Below are 11,474 nucleotides of genomic sequence, written 5' to 3'. Positions count from 1 at the left end.
AATAGAAAGTACAGGGAGAGGGGTTGTAGGGCTGGAAAAGTTTACAAAGGTAGGGAGGAGTGATGGCATGATGGAATTTAAACACAAGGATGAGAATTTTAAATTCAGGTGATGGGAATCTGGGCGCCAATATAGGTCAATGGGCATAGGGCTGATGGGCGAGCGGGTATGGGATAAGATTGATACAGCAGAGTTTGGATGAGATGAAGTTTATGGAGGGAGGAGGATGTTATGCTGGCCAGGTGAGCATTGGATCAAGCTCTTGGTCAGCCCTCAGTATCCTTCCTTTTTTTGGCTTGGTGTCAATTTTCTAGAGCCTCTGTTCAACTGAGCCTTTGTTTACTTAATGACAGACTTTAATTGAGTCGGGAGGTGACAAATATATGGATGAGGCATTTCAGCAGCAGATGGGCTGTGGTAGGGCCAAAGGCGGGTAATATTACTGACATTGGAAGTCTTTGTGATGGAGAGGATATGAGGTCAGAAACTTAACACAGGATCGAACAGGATGCCAAGGCCGTGAACAGTGGTATAGCCTGAAACAGTGGTTAGGGAGGGAGACAGAGTTTGTGGCGGGGGCTGAAGACAATGTCTTTGGTCTTCCCAATGTTTAGCTGGAGGAAGTTACAGTTCAACTGATGTTGAATGTTGGACCCACTATCTGATAGCATAGAGGCAGTGTAGAGGTTGAGAGAGGTGGTGAAGAAGTAGAATTGGGCATCCATGTGGAAGCTACCACATGTCTGTAGATGATGAAGCCAAGGAGCATCATGAAATGAGGAAGAGGGGGCCAAGGATGGATGTATGGGGGAACTCCAGAGATGACAGTGCAGGTGGGGTGGGAAGAGAGTCCATTGCTTGGGATGCTCTGGCTACGATTTGATATATAATAGTGGAACCAAGCAAGGCCAGTCCAAGGAGGTGAACATCAGTGGAGAAGCAGTGGAGGAGGATTGTGCAATGGATTGAAAGGTGACAGAGAGGTTGAGGACAAAGAGGGATAATTTGCAATAGACAGTGTGTGACATCCGAAGTGTAACGACAGGAAGTGTGCACATGCCTGTTAGTTTTTATAGCATATACATAGATTATAGAGATAGACGATGAGTCTTGACTGTATCAATTTTTACTTATGTATGTGTTTCAGTCATGGGATTAATTGCCAAAAAAGGAAGCCAGTAGCACAGTCAACATTACAGTAGATTAATGATTTAATTCAGGAGGCATTTGATTCAAAAATTTGTGTTATCAGACAATCTCTTCAATTATTTTGAAGGTACGTCTGGAAAAAAAAACAACATAAATTAGCATTCAGCTGTTCCTGCCAACTCACTGGTATTTCATCGGTCTTTGTTATGGCTTGTCTGTGAAACACAAAATGAATGCGTAATTCTGGGGACTGCTGCTTAATGAAATCTATAATGGAAATGACAGAAAAAAAGGTTATAGACATTCTGAAGAGCCCCACAACCCCTGATCAGCGAGGTGAGCAAACATAACCTGTTGTCGCCTTTTGTTGGCTTATAAGTGAAACCACAGATTTCAAAGTTCCTGCTGAAAGAGAGATCCTTTTTATAGTGCCGCTACAACATCTTGTCAGGAGTGAATGGAAAATGACAGAAGAGGACTGACAGAGGAGCAGGACAAAAGAAGGAGCCAGCAGCTGAACGCACAGCCAACTCCCAGTTACAATATTGTGACTTTGTGCCTTTCCCAGGGGTGACTATCAAGATAAAGTGCAGAAGTGAGACATTCTTAATCTGGGGCGTGAAAAGAAACCAATTCTATTAAACTTGGTCACTGAGTAACACTGATTGATCCCCAGTAGCCAATTGTGCCATTGTGTGCAAGGATCTTTAGACACCTATTAAACGTGTCTTGCAAAATGCATCAGGTCGTAATGTTCCTTTGATAAAATGTTAGTGCTACAACTCCATCTTATTGCATTTACTTGCCGAGTTGTATGTCCATTGATATATTCCTTCCCTTCTCCCTTCTTCTCCTGATGGCCTTGATTCCACAGGTGTCAGCCAAATTTCAGTGCTGCAGATGAGGTAACACATCTGTTTGATGCCAAGAGGGTGTGCCAAAGATTATGACAACCCCCTCCCCCCATCAATCATTCATATATGCCAACCTACAAAACTTGGAAAAGCTGACAATTCAAAATACAACATACAACTGCAAAATGTTAGATCCGTGTATCTTAATGTTGTGTCCTTCAATAATCAGACAACAGACTGCAGGGAACGATTAAACAGGTGCTTACTGAATGAGGGTTACTCTAGAACTAACTGTGCAGATCACTACTCAGGGTTTATATACAGGTGTGGTCACTGCCGGTACTACAGTATACAGGAGCTGTAAAAAGTAGCTCTCCCCTTAAAGGTACATACATTACCAATTCCTCCCCTTTTAGATTAACAGTACCATAACACTCATTTAACAATTAAATATCAAACTAATTACAATTAACACTTTTAACATGCAACATTAGCCGAAAATAGTCTATTTATAAATTCAGACTTTGGGGAGGCTTCCTGATCCTTTCTGGATAGCGCCTTTCCCGAGTGTCTTGCTTTTGGTGCGGAGGCGATTCTGGCCCCCTGTCGTCGGTTGGTTCATCAGCTTCCGATGCTACTGTTTCTGGGGTAGATGCTACCTGTACGTCGGGTTCATCACCAGGTACGTATGGGCGAGGCATGGGGTTGACTTGTTCCTGTGACTCTAGGATCTGGTCAGCATGGCGTCTCACGATGCTCTCCCCAACGTCCACTGTGTACATTAGTGGGCACTGCCGTGTGCATATCGTTCCTGGCTGCCATTTTTCTGTTCGGTAGTCGCGGGCCAAGACTGGTTGCCCTACATTGAAGCTCCTTGTTGGCTTCTCATGGATGTGCTGGAATTGCTTACTCTCAACGTCTCTTCGTACGTTTGGTCTGAGCAAATCCAGGCGAGATCTTAACCTTCGGTTAAAGAACATCATGGCTGGGGCCTGGTTGGTGACTGCATGTGTCGCATTCCGGAAGGCGAACAGGAAATTGTCCACCTTGTGCTGCAGCGGAATGTTGTCATTGTACATAGCCTTTATTACCTTCTTAAAGGTTTGTACGAACCTCTCAGCCAATCCATTTGTGGCTGGATGATACAGGGCGGATGTGTAATGCCTTACCCCATTCCTTTTCATAAATCTTCGAAACTCTTCGGACACAAACTGTGGTCCGTTATCAGAGCAAATCTGCTCTGGCAAGCCGTTCCTGGCAAAAATGGTCCGTAGGACTGCAATAGTTTTCTCCGTGGTGGTGGAGGACATTTTGATCACCTCAGGCCATTTCGAGTGTGCATCCACGGCTATTAAAAACATTGAGTCCATGAATGGACGAGCAAAATCAATATGCACCCGTTGCCGTGGAGATGAGGGCCACTCCCATGGGTGTAGAGGGGCATGTGGTGGTACATTTTGGACCTTCTGGCATCCTGAGCAGCTCTTTGTCAGGTGCTCGATTTGCTGATCAATCCCCGGCCACCACACATAAGCCCTAGCAAGGCTTTTCATTTTCACCCCTCCCAGATGACCTTTGTGAAGCTCATTGAGCACTCTCTCCCTTAACTTGGGTGGAATTACCACTCGGGATCCACACATCAAGGTCCCCTGGCATACTGACAGCTGTTCTCTTCTGGATGAGAATGCTGGCAACAGTGAGTCGCCATGTGCTGGCCATCCCTTCACCATCAAATCATATACCCGAGACAGTGTTGGGTCATTTCGGGTCTCCTTCTCTATACCAGCGTTAGTTACTGGCAAGCATTCAATTATAGTCGAATAAAATATTTCGACAGGATCCACTGCTGGTGCTTCCTCTGCAGTAGGCAGTGGCAGGCGTGATAGCCCATCAGCGTTTCCATGTTGTTTCGTGCCCTTATACTCGATTTCATATTGGTGCGCCCCTAGAAAAGGGACCATCTTTGTAGCCGTTGCGCAGTCATCACCGGAACACCCTTCTTTGGATTAAAGATGGAGACAAGTGGTTGGTGGTCAGTCAGCAAGGTGAACTTCTGCCCGTGCAGATAGTGATTGAACTTTTTCACTCCCCACACTAGGCTGAAGGCCTCCCTGTCAATCTGGGCGTAGTTACGCTCGGCTGAGATTAGTGATCGTGACGCAAAGGCTATTGGCCTCTCTGAGCCGTCCGAGAATTTGTGCGACAGCACCGCTCCAATGCCGTAGGGTGACGCATCACATGCCAACCGAATTGGTAATGCCGGGTTGTAATGGGCCAATACCTCTTTCGATGTGATTAGTGTTTTGCTCTTCTGGAAAGCTCATCTACATTCGTCACTCCACTTCCATGGCACCCCAGTTTGCAGTAGGGTGTTCAGTGGGTGTAGTATTGTAGACAAATTTGGCAAGAACTTATGGTAGTAGTTTACCAGCCCGAGGAACGACCTCAGTTGTGACACATTTTCCGGTGCTGGAGCCTTGACTGCTGCCTCAATCTTCTCTGGGGACTTATGTAACCCCTCTTTATCGATAACATGGCCACAATACAAGAACTGTTTTCTAAAAAACTCGCATTTGGGGCGGTTAGCTCGGAGCCCATATTCCTGCAATCTAGTGAGCACCTGCTCCAGGTTGGCAAGGTGATCACTGTCATTTTTGCCCGTGACCAGGATGTCGTCCAAATAACACTGGGTCCCTGGGATCCCTTGCAGGACTTGTTCCATTGCCCTCTGCCAAATAGCCGGAGCTGATGCTACCCCGAATACCAGCCGGTTGTATTGGTAGAGACCTTTATGGGTGTTGATTGTGAGGTATTTTTTTGATGCTTCTTCTACCTCCATTTGCAGATACGCCTGGGCCAGATCAATCTCAGTGAAGCATTTCCCTCCAGATAGCGAGGTGAAAATATCTTCAATCCGCGGAAGTGGATATTGTACGGTGTGAAGGACCGGGTTCACTGTTACCTTAAAGTCCCCACAGATGCGAACCTTCCTTGGTTTCCCAGGCGTGCTGCTCAACGACTTTTTCATCACAGGGATGATGGGTGTAGCCCACTCGCTCCAGTCTACCTTGGACAGTACACCTGAACGTTCCAGACTCTCCAGCTCTGTTTCGACGGCTGGGTGGATCGCATAAGGTACCGACCGGTCTGGCCGTAAAAAATTTTGGGCTTGCGTTTTCTTCAATTTTAATCATCGCTGTCATGCCTTTTAGTGTTCCGAGTCCTTGCTGGAACACTTCTTTCACGTCAGTTAGGATCTTTGACAGTCGCCCAGGTGTGACGTCATCATCCTTTTTGTCAGCCACAGTCAGTGCCTGTATGGAGTGCCAATCTAGCTGTATCTTCCGGATCCATTCACGTCCTAGTAGTGGTGGTCCTCCATCTGGCAATACATATAGGTCCATTTTTGGTGTTTCCTTGCCGTTATATATAACGTTCACCCTTATTTTTCCTTTGGGGTAGACTTTTTGCCCCGTGTACCTCTTCAAGACAATCTTTGTATCTCTCAAGGGTATATGTGAGAATAGCTGCTTGTAGTCCCTTTGGTTTATGACTGTTAGGGCTGATCCTGTGTCCAATTCGATTTTCACTTGGACTCCTGCTATCTTGAGCGTGACCCAGATAGTTTGGTGATCCTCCGTTTTGATCACATTATGTAGTTTCAGACAACCCAGCTCCTTGCTTCCGGAGTCTGTATCACTCTTCTGTTCGTCTGAACTACTCTCCGTCATCTTATGTACATTCTTGTACTTCTCCTGTGGAGATTTCTTGCTGCTGGTTTTCTTTCCTGACCTGCAGACTCTTGCTATGTGTCCTACTTTTCCATACTGTCTGCACACTTTGTCCTTGAACCAGCAATCATTATGGTTGTGTGTTGTTCTGCCGCAGCGATAGCACTTCACTGTTCCATATGACATTTCATTTGTGCCATATTCTTGCGGTCTCCGTTGTATCTCTGCAGCGCCCCGTGCTGCTGCTTCGTGTGATACTGCAATGCTGAAAGCCTTGTCCAGCGTAAGATCCTTTTCTGATAGAAGCCGTTTCTGGGTTCCCTCACTTTGAAGCCCACACACAAACTTATCCCTTAAAGTATCTGCTAGTCCCTTTCCAAACTGGCAATGTTTCGATAGCTTGCGCAGTTCCGTTAAATACTCAGCATTACTTTCATCTTTATGCTGGTTCCTTTTCTGAAACTTAAATCCTTCTGCTATCAGCAGCGGTGTGGGGTTTAAGTGGTACTGTAGGATTGACACTATGTTTTCAAAATGCTTTTCTACTGGCTTCTCTGGGGTTACTAGGTTTCGTAGTAAGCCATACGTTTGGCACCCATTGAATTCAACAATACCAGCGCTTTCTTGTCATCTGGCACTTCATTCGCCTTGCAGTATACTTCTATGCATTCGACATATGTTGTCCAATCTTCGACTTCAATGTCGAACGCTGTGATACTGCCACTCTTCGGCATTTTTGGGTGTGGTTAGCCTGGCTTAAAATGGCGTCTCCCACGCTTTCCTTTCTTCCCCGCTGCGGCTTAAAATGGCGTCTCCCGCGCTGCTGCCAACGCCGCTCTCGGCGGTCCTCGTGGCAAATGGCGACGCCCTGTGGGTTTCGTGCGCTGCTCCTGCGCTGCTGCCAACGCCGCTCTCTGCGGTCCTCGTGGCAATGGCAGCGCCTCACGTTTTCCTGCGCGCCTCTCTCCCCCGTTGACGCTGCTTGGCCCTTGAACACCGGCTGCGCTCTGCGCGTTTTCCTGCGTGCCTCTCTCCCCTGTTGACGCTGCTCGGCCCTTGAACACCGGCTGCGCTCTGCTCTCTCTCGTCTCTCTTCCCCATTGACGCCGCTTGGTCCTGAACACCGGCTGCGCCCTGTGCGCTCTGCCCTCTCTCTCTCCCCCGTCGACGCTGCTCGGCCTTTTTCTGTGCCGCTCGGTCGGGCTCTAGCCCATCACTGTCCGGGAAGGGTCTGCGCAGTACCTGTTGCCAGCCCGTTTCGCTGGACCACCGTGACTGGAAAGCCAAGCCTGGCTCTTGACAGCCTCCCCTGCGATGCTCAAATCTCCGCTGGATGACTGGGCGGTTGCCCGTGGTTGACGCCCGTGCTTCTGGACTCGCCCTTCTTCCACTCTTCTCCAGGAGCGAATCCCTGGGAGGTGATGCAGAGTTGCAGGTAGGTTCGAATCTGCTCATCGCCAATGTTAGATCCGTGTATCTTAATGTTGTGTCCTTCAATAATCAGACAACAGACTGCAGGGAACGATTAAACAGGTTTTTACTGAATGAGGCTTTCTCTAGAACTACTGTACAGATCACTACTCAGGGTTTATATACAGTATACAGGAGCTGTAAAAAGTAGTTCTCCCCTTAAAGGTTCATACATTGCACAAAACAAATCTCAATAAAGGTCTATGACTGAAGCCACTGCTTCAAAGCGTCTGAATAAGTTAAATTCCTTCTTATTAAATTGAAACTCTAAACTTTTATTTGCTTTTTGGGATCACATTCTACAATTTTGTTTATTTTTCTGTGAAAATTGCCTCACGTATGACCTACAAAAATATGTTGTGCAGTGAGACATGGGTCGTGAAATTCTTTAAGGGATACATGCCACTTTCAGGTAAGTTTAGATTTTTGCTTTTGTACTGGTCTCTTTACATTTTATTTGAGTAGTGGCTTGGTGTAAGACATTTAGAAAGTTGTTAAAGTGTGAATGGAATGCAGAGAGTGCTGCTGAATATTTGCAAGGCTTTGGCTCTGAAAGAAAGACCTCTGAGAACACCACTTGCTCCCAGTCCTGGGGCTCTAGTTGCAGTCCCCATTGGGACATGACATGGAGATGGAGCAGAGGCAGCAAAGGGGACAAACTGCTCACAGAGGGAGGAGGAGGAGGAAGTGGAAGAGGAGGAGGAGGAAGTGGAAGAAGTAGAAGAGGAGGAAGCAGAATAAAGGTGGCAACCCAGACAGCCCCTTTCTGGCTGGGATATCCGGGTTCGAATCATCTGCCTGCGGTACCAGTGAACACAACCCCAATTCCCCTTTCAACATTTGTCCTGCACCTTACCTTCTCTCTGTTACTAACCATCACAGCGTCCTCTTGGCCACAATGCTGAAATAAAAGCCACCACAAAGCAAACTTTTCAGTCCAACTTTATCCAAAATTACATCAAAAAATCAGATAATCACCCTGTTCATTCCCTTAGTGAGTGTCTTGCATGTACCTTTAGCTATCCGAGTGCTCTTACGCACTGTTACCCCAGTGGCTGCAGCACGGCTGGTGGAAGGCTGCTGACTTTCAGTGGAGGAGACTGAAGATGGCCTTGCAGGATGATCTCAAGGAGCTGGTGGCTGGGAGTGTGAAATTGAATTCTTCTTCTTCTTCTTCTTCTTCTTCTCCTCCTCCTCCTCCCTCTCCCTCTCCCTCTCCTTCTCCTTCTCCTTCTTCTTCTTCTTCTTCCTCTCCCTCTTCTTCTTCCTCCTCTCCCTCTTCTTGGTCAATTACTGGATGTGCAGGCTGGATTTCTTGGGTGTCTGAAATGAGGCAGGCACAAGGATAGGGTTGTGGTGAGGGGAGGGGGGTAAAGCAAGAGGTGCATGCTTACACCATGTGCAGCTTGTAAATCAGAATAGATTGTGGAATGAGGGGGAAGTGGGGTGTGAGAAGGAAGATAACATATGAGAATACCGGCATCTTGTATTCTTTCAGCCCTGCCACTGGCCAAGGGCTCAGCCATGCTCCTGCCAAGAATGGCCAGCACTTCCAATGGGGTGAGATGAAGCTAGAAATGGGAGGTGTGCCTCGTGTTTGGTAGATATTGCTGTTCAGTGATTGATGGGTTGAGCAGTGTGTGAGGCTAGTGGTGCAGTTGGTAGGAGACAGCTTTTGAAGATGTATTCACTGACCTCCACCACTTGTTTGAGGTCATGAAACTTCTTTGGGCACCGGAGCTAGGTACTGGGGCGATACTGCTGGCAGTGATGGCCTCGGTGATCTGGTCCCACATACTTCTTTCTGTGTAGAGGAACCCTCTTCCAGTGTTCACCCCCTGCACAAAGCTCGAGTGGTGCATGCGAGACCCTGGGTGCCCTTTGCTTGGCCTGTTGAGCCATTTGGGTTAGTGCTGAAGCACTTTTAACATTTTTGATCAGCAGAAGGCAGCTCAACTTTAAGAGGTGCAGATTGCCTTTAAGAGATGTAGGCTAGCCTCGTGCGAACATCGAGAACTTGGGCCCCTCTGCGGTGCTGAGCACATAGCCTGCCAGCAGCGTGTTCAGTGCTGGGCCATGCACTACAATCATTATAATCAGCAGGCAGCACAAATTTGACGTGCTGCATGAGCTCCTTTGAATGGGTGCGGGCATATCGCGCATCGCGGTGCCCGTTTTTCAGCGCTATTTCACCCCCATGATCTTATCCTGACTTAAGCTGTAGCTACACTCTATATTCCATCAGTTACATTATGGAGAAAAATTGAAGCACAGAAAAATATAATTTTTGAAGGGGAACATGATGGTGCAATGTTTACTTATTATGGCGGTCTGGGGACATACGTTCCTAAGAACTTTTGATTTTTAACACTTTTCCGATGCATTTCCGGTATTTTGAAGTGTACTGAGATTCCTTTCCTTGTCTGATTTTTTTCTGTTCTTTTGCCGCACTTTCTTTTTTCCATATAAATTTCTGATGATTTTCTCCTGCTGTTGAAATTCAGCCTTAATTTTGCATCTTTCCTGCCCTCCATACATATGTGTTTGCTCAGTCCCAATCCTATTGACCAATGAATAATGCACTGGGACTTGAACTGGTCAAATTAGTAAACGCAATCCAATCCAAAATAGATTGAGGTAAAATAAGTAAAGGCATGCGATAAAATGTGTTGTATGATGCTATGGTGTTAAGAGAAAATGCCACTGAACAAAGTATATTATGTAAACATTAATTGATCTGTGGTTTGGCTAAATTTTGAACACAATAGCCTGACAGAGTTTGAATATAGTGTTATTAACATGTTACAAAGGTCAAAGACCACAGTCACTAAGATTCCATATTTAAAATAAGACTGAGGCCATGAAATTTGGGGGTTTAGCGCCAGCCGTTAAGGTCTGTTTTAATGAAAAAATGGCGGCTGATTCACTTCTGCCCACTTCCGGTGGGTCTCGCGGCGGCAGCCATTTTGGGGAGGTCATTAGTGCAACCATTGCAGGCGCTCTTTCCACATATTTAGATGACGCAAGTTGTGACGTCGGTGAGTTTACAACACTGACTTGACGCATGATCTGCCAATTTGGAGGTCTCCACTCCTTTTAACGCCCTGTCCTAATCACGACCAGCAGACCAAGCGTTCAGCAGCAGGAAGCAGCCCACAGCAGAGCTACTTAAAGGAATCATCAACAACTTGCAGCTGACGTGGTTTTTCAGTTCTACTGGCTCTGTCCAAGTTTATGCAACTCTTTGGCATTTTTTACAGTTATTTAAAGTTGCTGAGGTTACAGGGAGTACAAATGGAGAACGCCTTGATTCTCATTGAAAGGGTTCTGCTCAGATCACATGCTCACTGTCATGGGGGCTGTACTTGCAGTCCAACTCGCGCTCGAGTATGACAGGGAGATGGAGCAGAAGCAGCGAAGAAGAGGACAAGATGCTCACAGAGGGAGAAGGAAGAGGGCCAGGAAGGCTCTCAGCAAGATGCCTTACGCACCTAGGATCTTCTTGAGCACTTCTCCTACCTGCACTTAAACCAGGAGCAGTGTATTAGGAGGCTCCACTTCACCAAGGAGGTGATCACAGAACTCTGCCACCTCCTGGAACCAAACCCACAGCCTGAGAGCAGGGTGACCACAGCTTTCCCAGTGGCCCTCAAGGTCACCGCGGCCCTCAATTTTTTTGCCACCAGATTCTTCCTGTCTGCAGCAGGCGACATAGCTAACATTTCCCAGTTCGCCGTCCATCGCTGCATCTGGGAGGTCACAGAGGCTCTGTACTCCAGGAGAAGGGACTTCATTGTCTTCTCTCTGAACCGAGAGAAGCAGGATGAATGAGCATGTGACTTTGCCAGGATAGCGAGCTTCCCCATGGTGCAGGGTGCTATCAACTGCACATACGTAGCTCTGTTGGAGCACAGATTGCTGGCCTGCTGCGACACCCTACAAGCTTCTTTTGACACTCGTTATCCCAGTGACAATGGCATGGCCAGGAGAAAATCGGAGGGCCGGAGGAGCACGGTGGTGGGGGGTGGGGAGGAGCACAGGGGGGGGGGCCAGGAGCATATCGAGGGGCTGGGAGCTGCTGATTGGAGGGGCCAGGAGCACATCAGCGGGCTGAAGCAGCTGATCAGGGAGACAGGAGCAGCACGGGGCGGGGGCCAGGGCAGCATGATTGAGGGGCCGAAGGGGCTCATCGCGAGGGGGCCGGAGGAGCAGGGGTGGTGGAGGCTGTAGTGTATGTACCTTTAAGAGAGAACTACTTTTACAGCTCCTG

Source organism: Somniosus microcephalus, chromosome 4 (genome assembly GCF_052327205.1).
Source record: "Somniosus microcephalus isolate GS21.2 chromosome 4, FLI_Smic_1.0, whole genome shotgun sequence".
Lineage (NCBI taxonomy): Eukaryota > Metazoa > Chordata > Chondrichthyes > Squaliformes > Somniosidae > Somniosus > Somniosus microcephalus.
Note: the sequence above shows the minus strand (reverse complement) of the source record.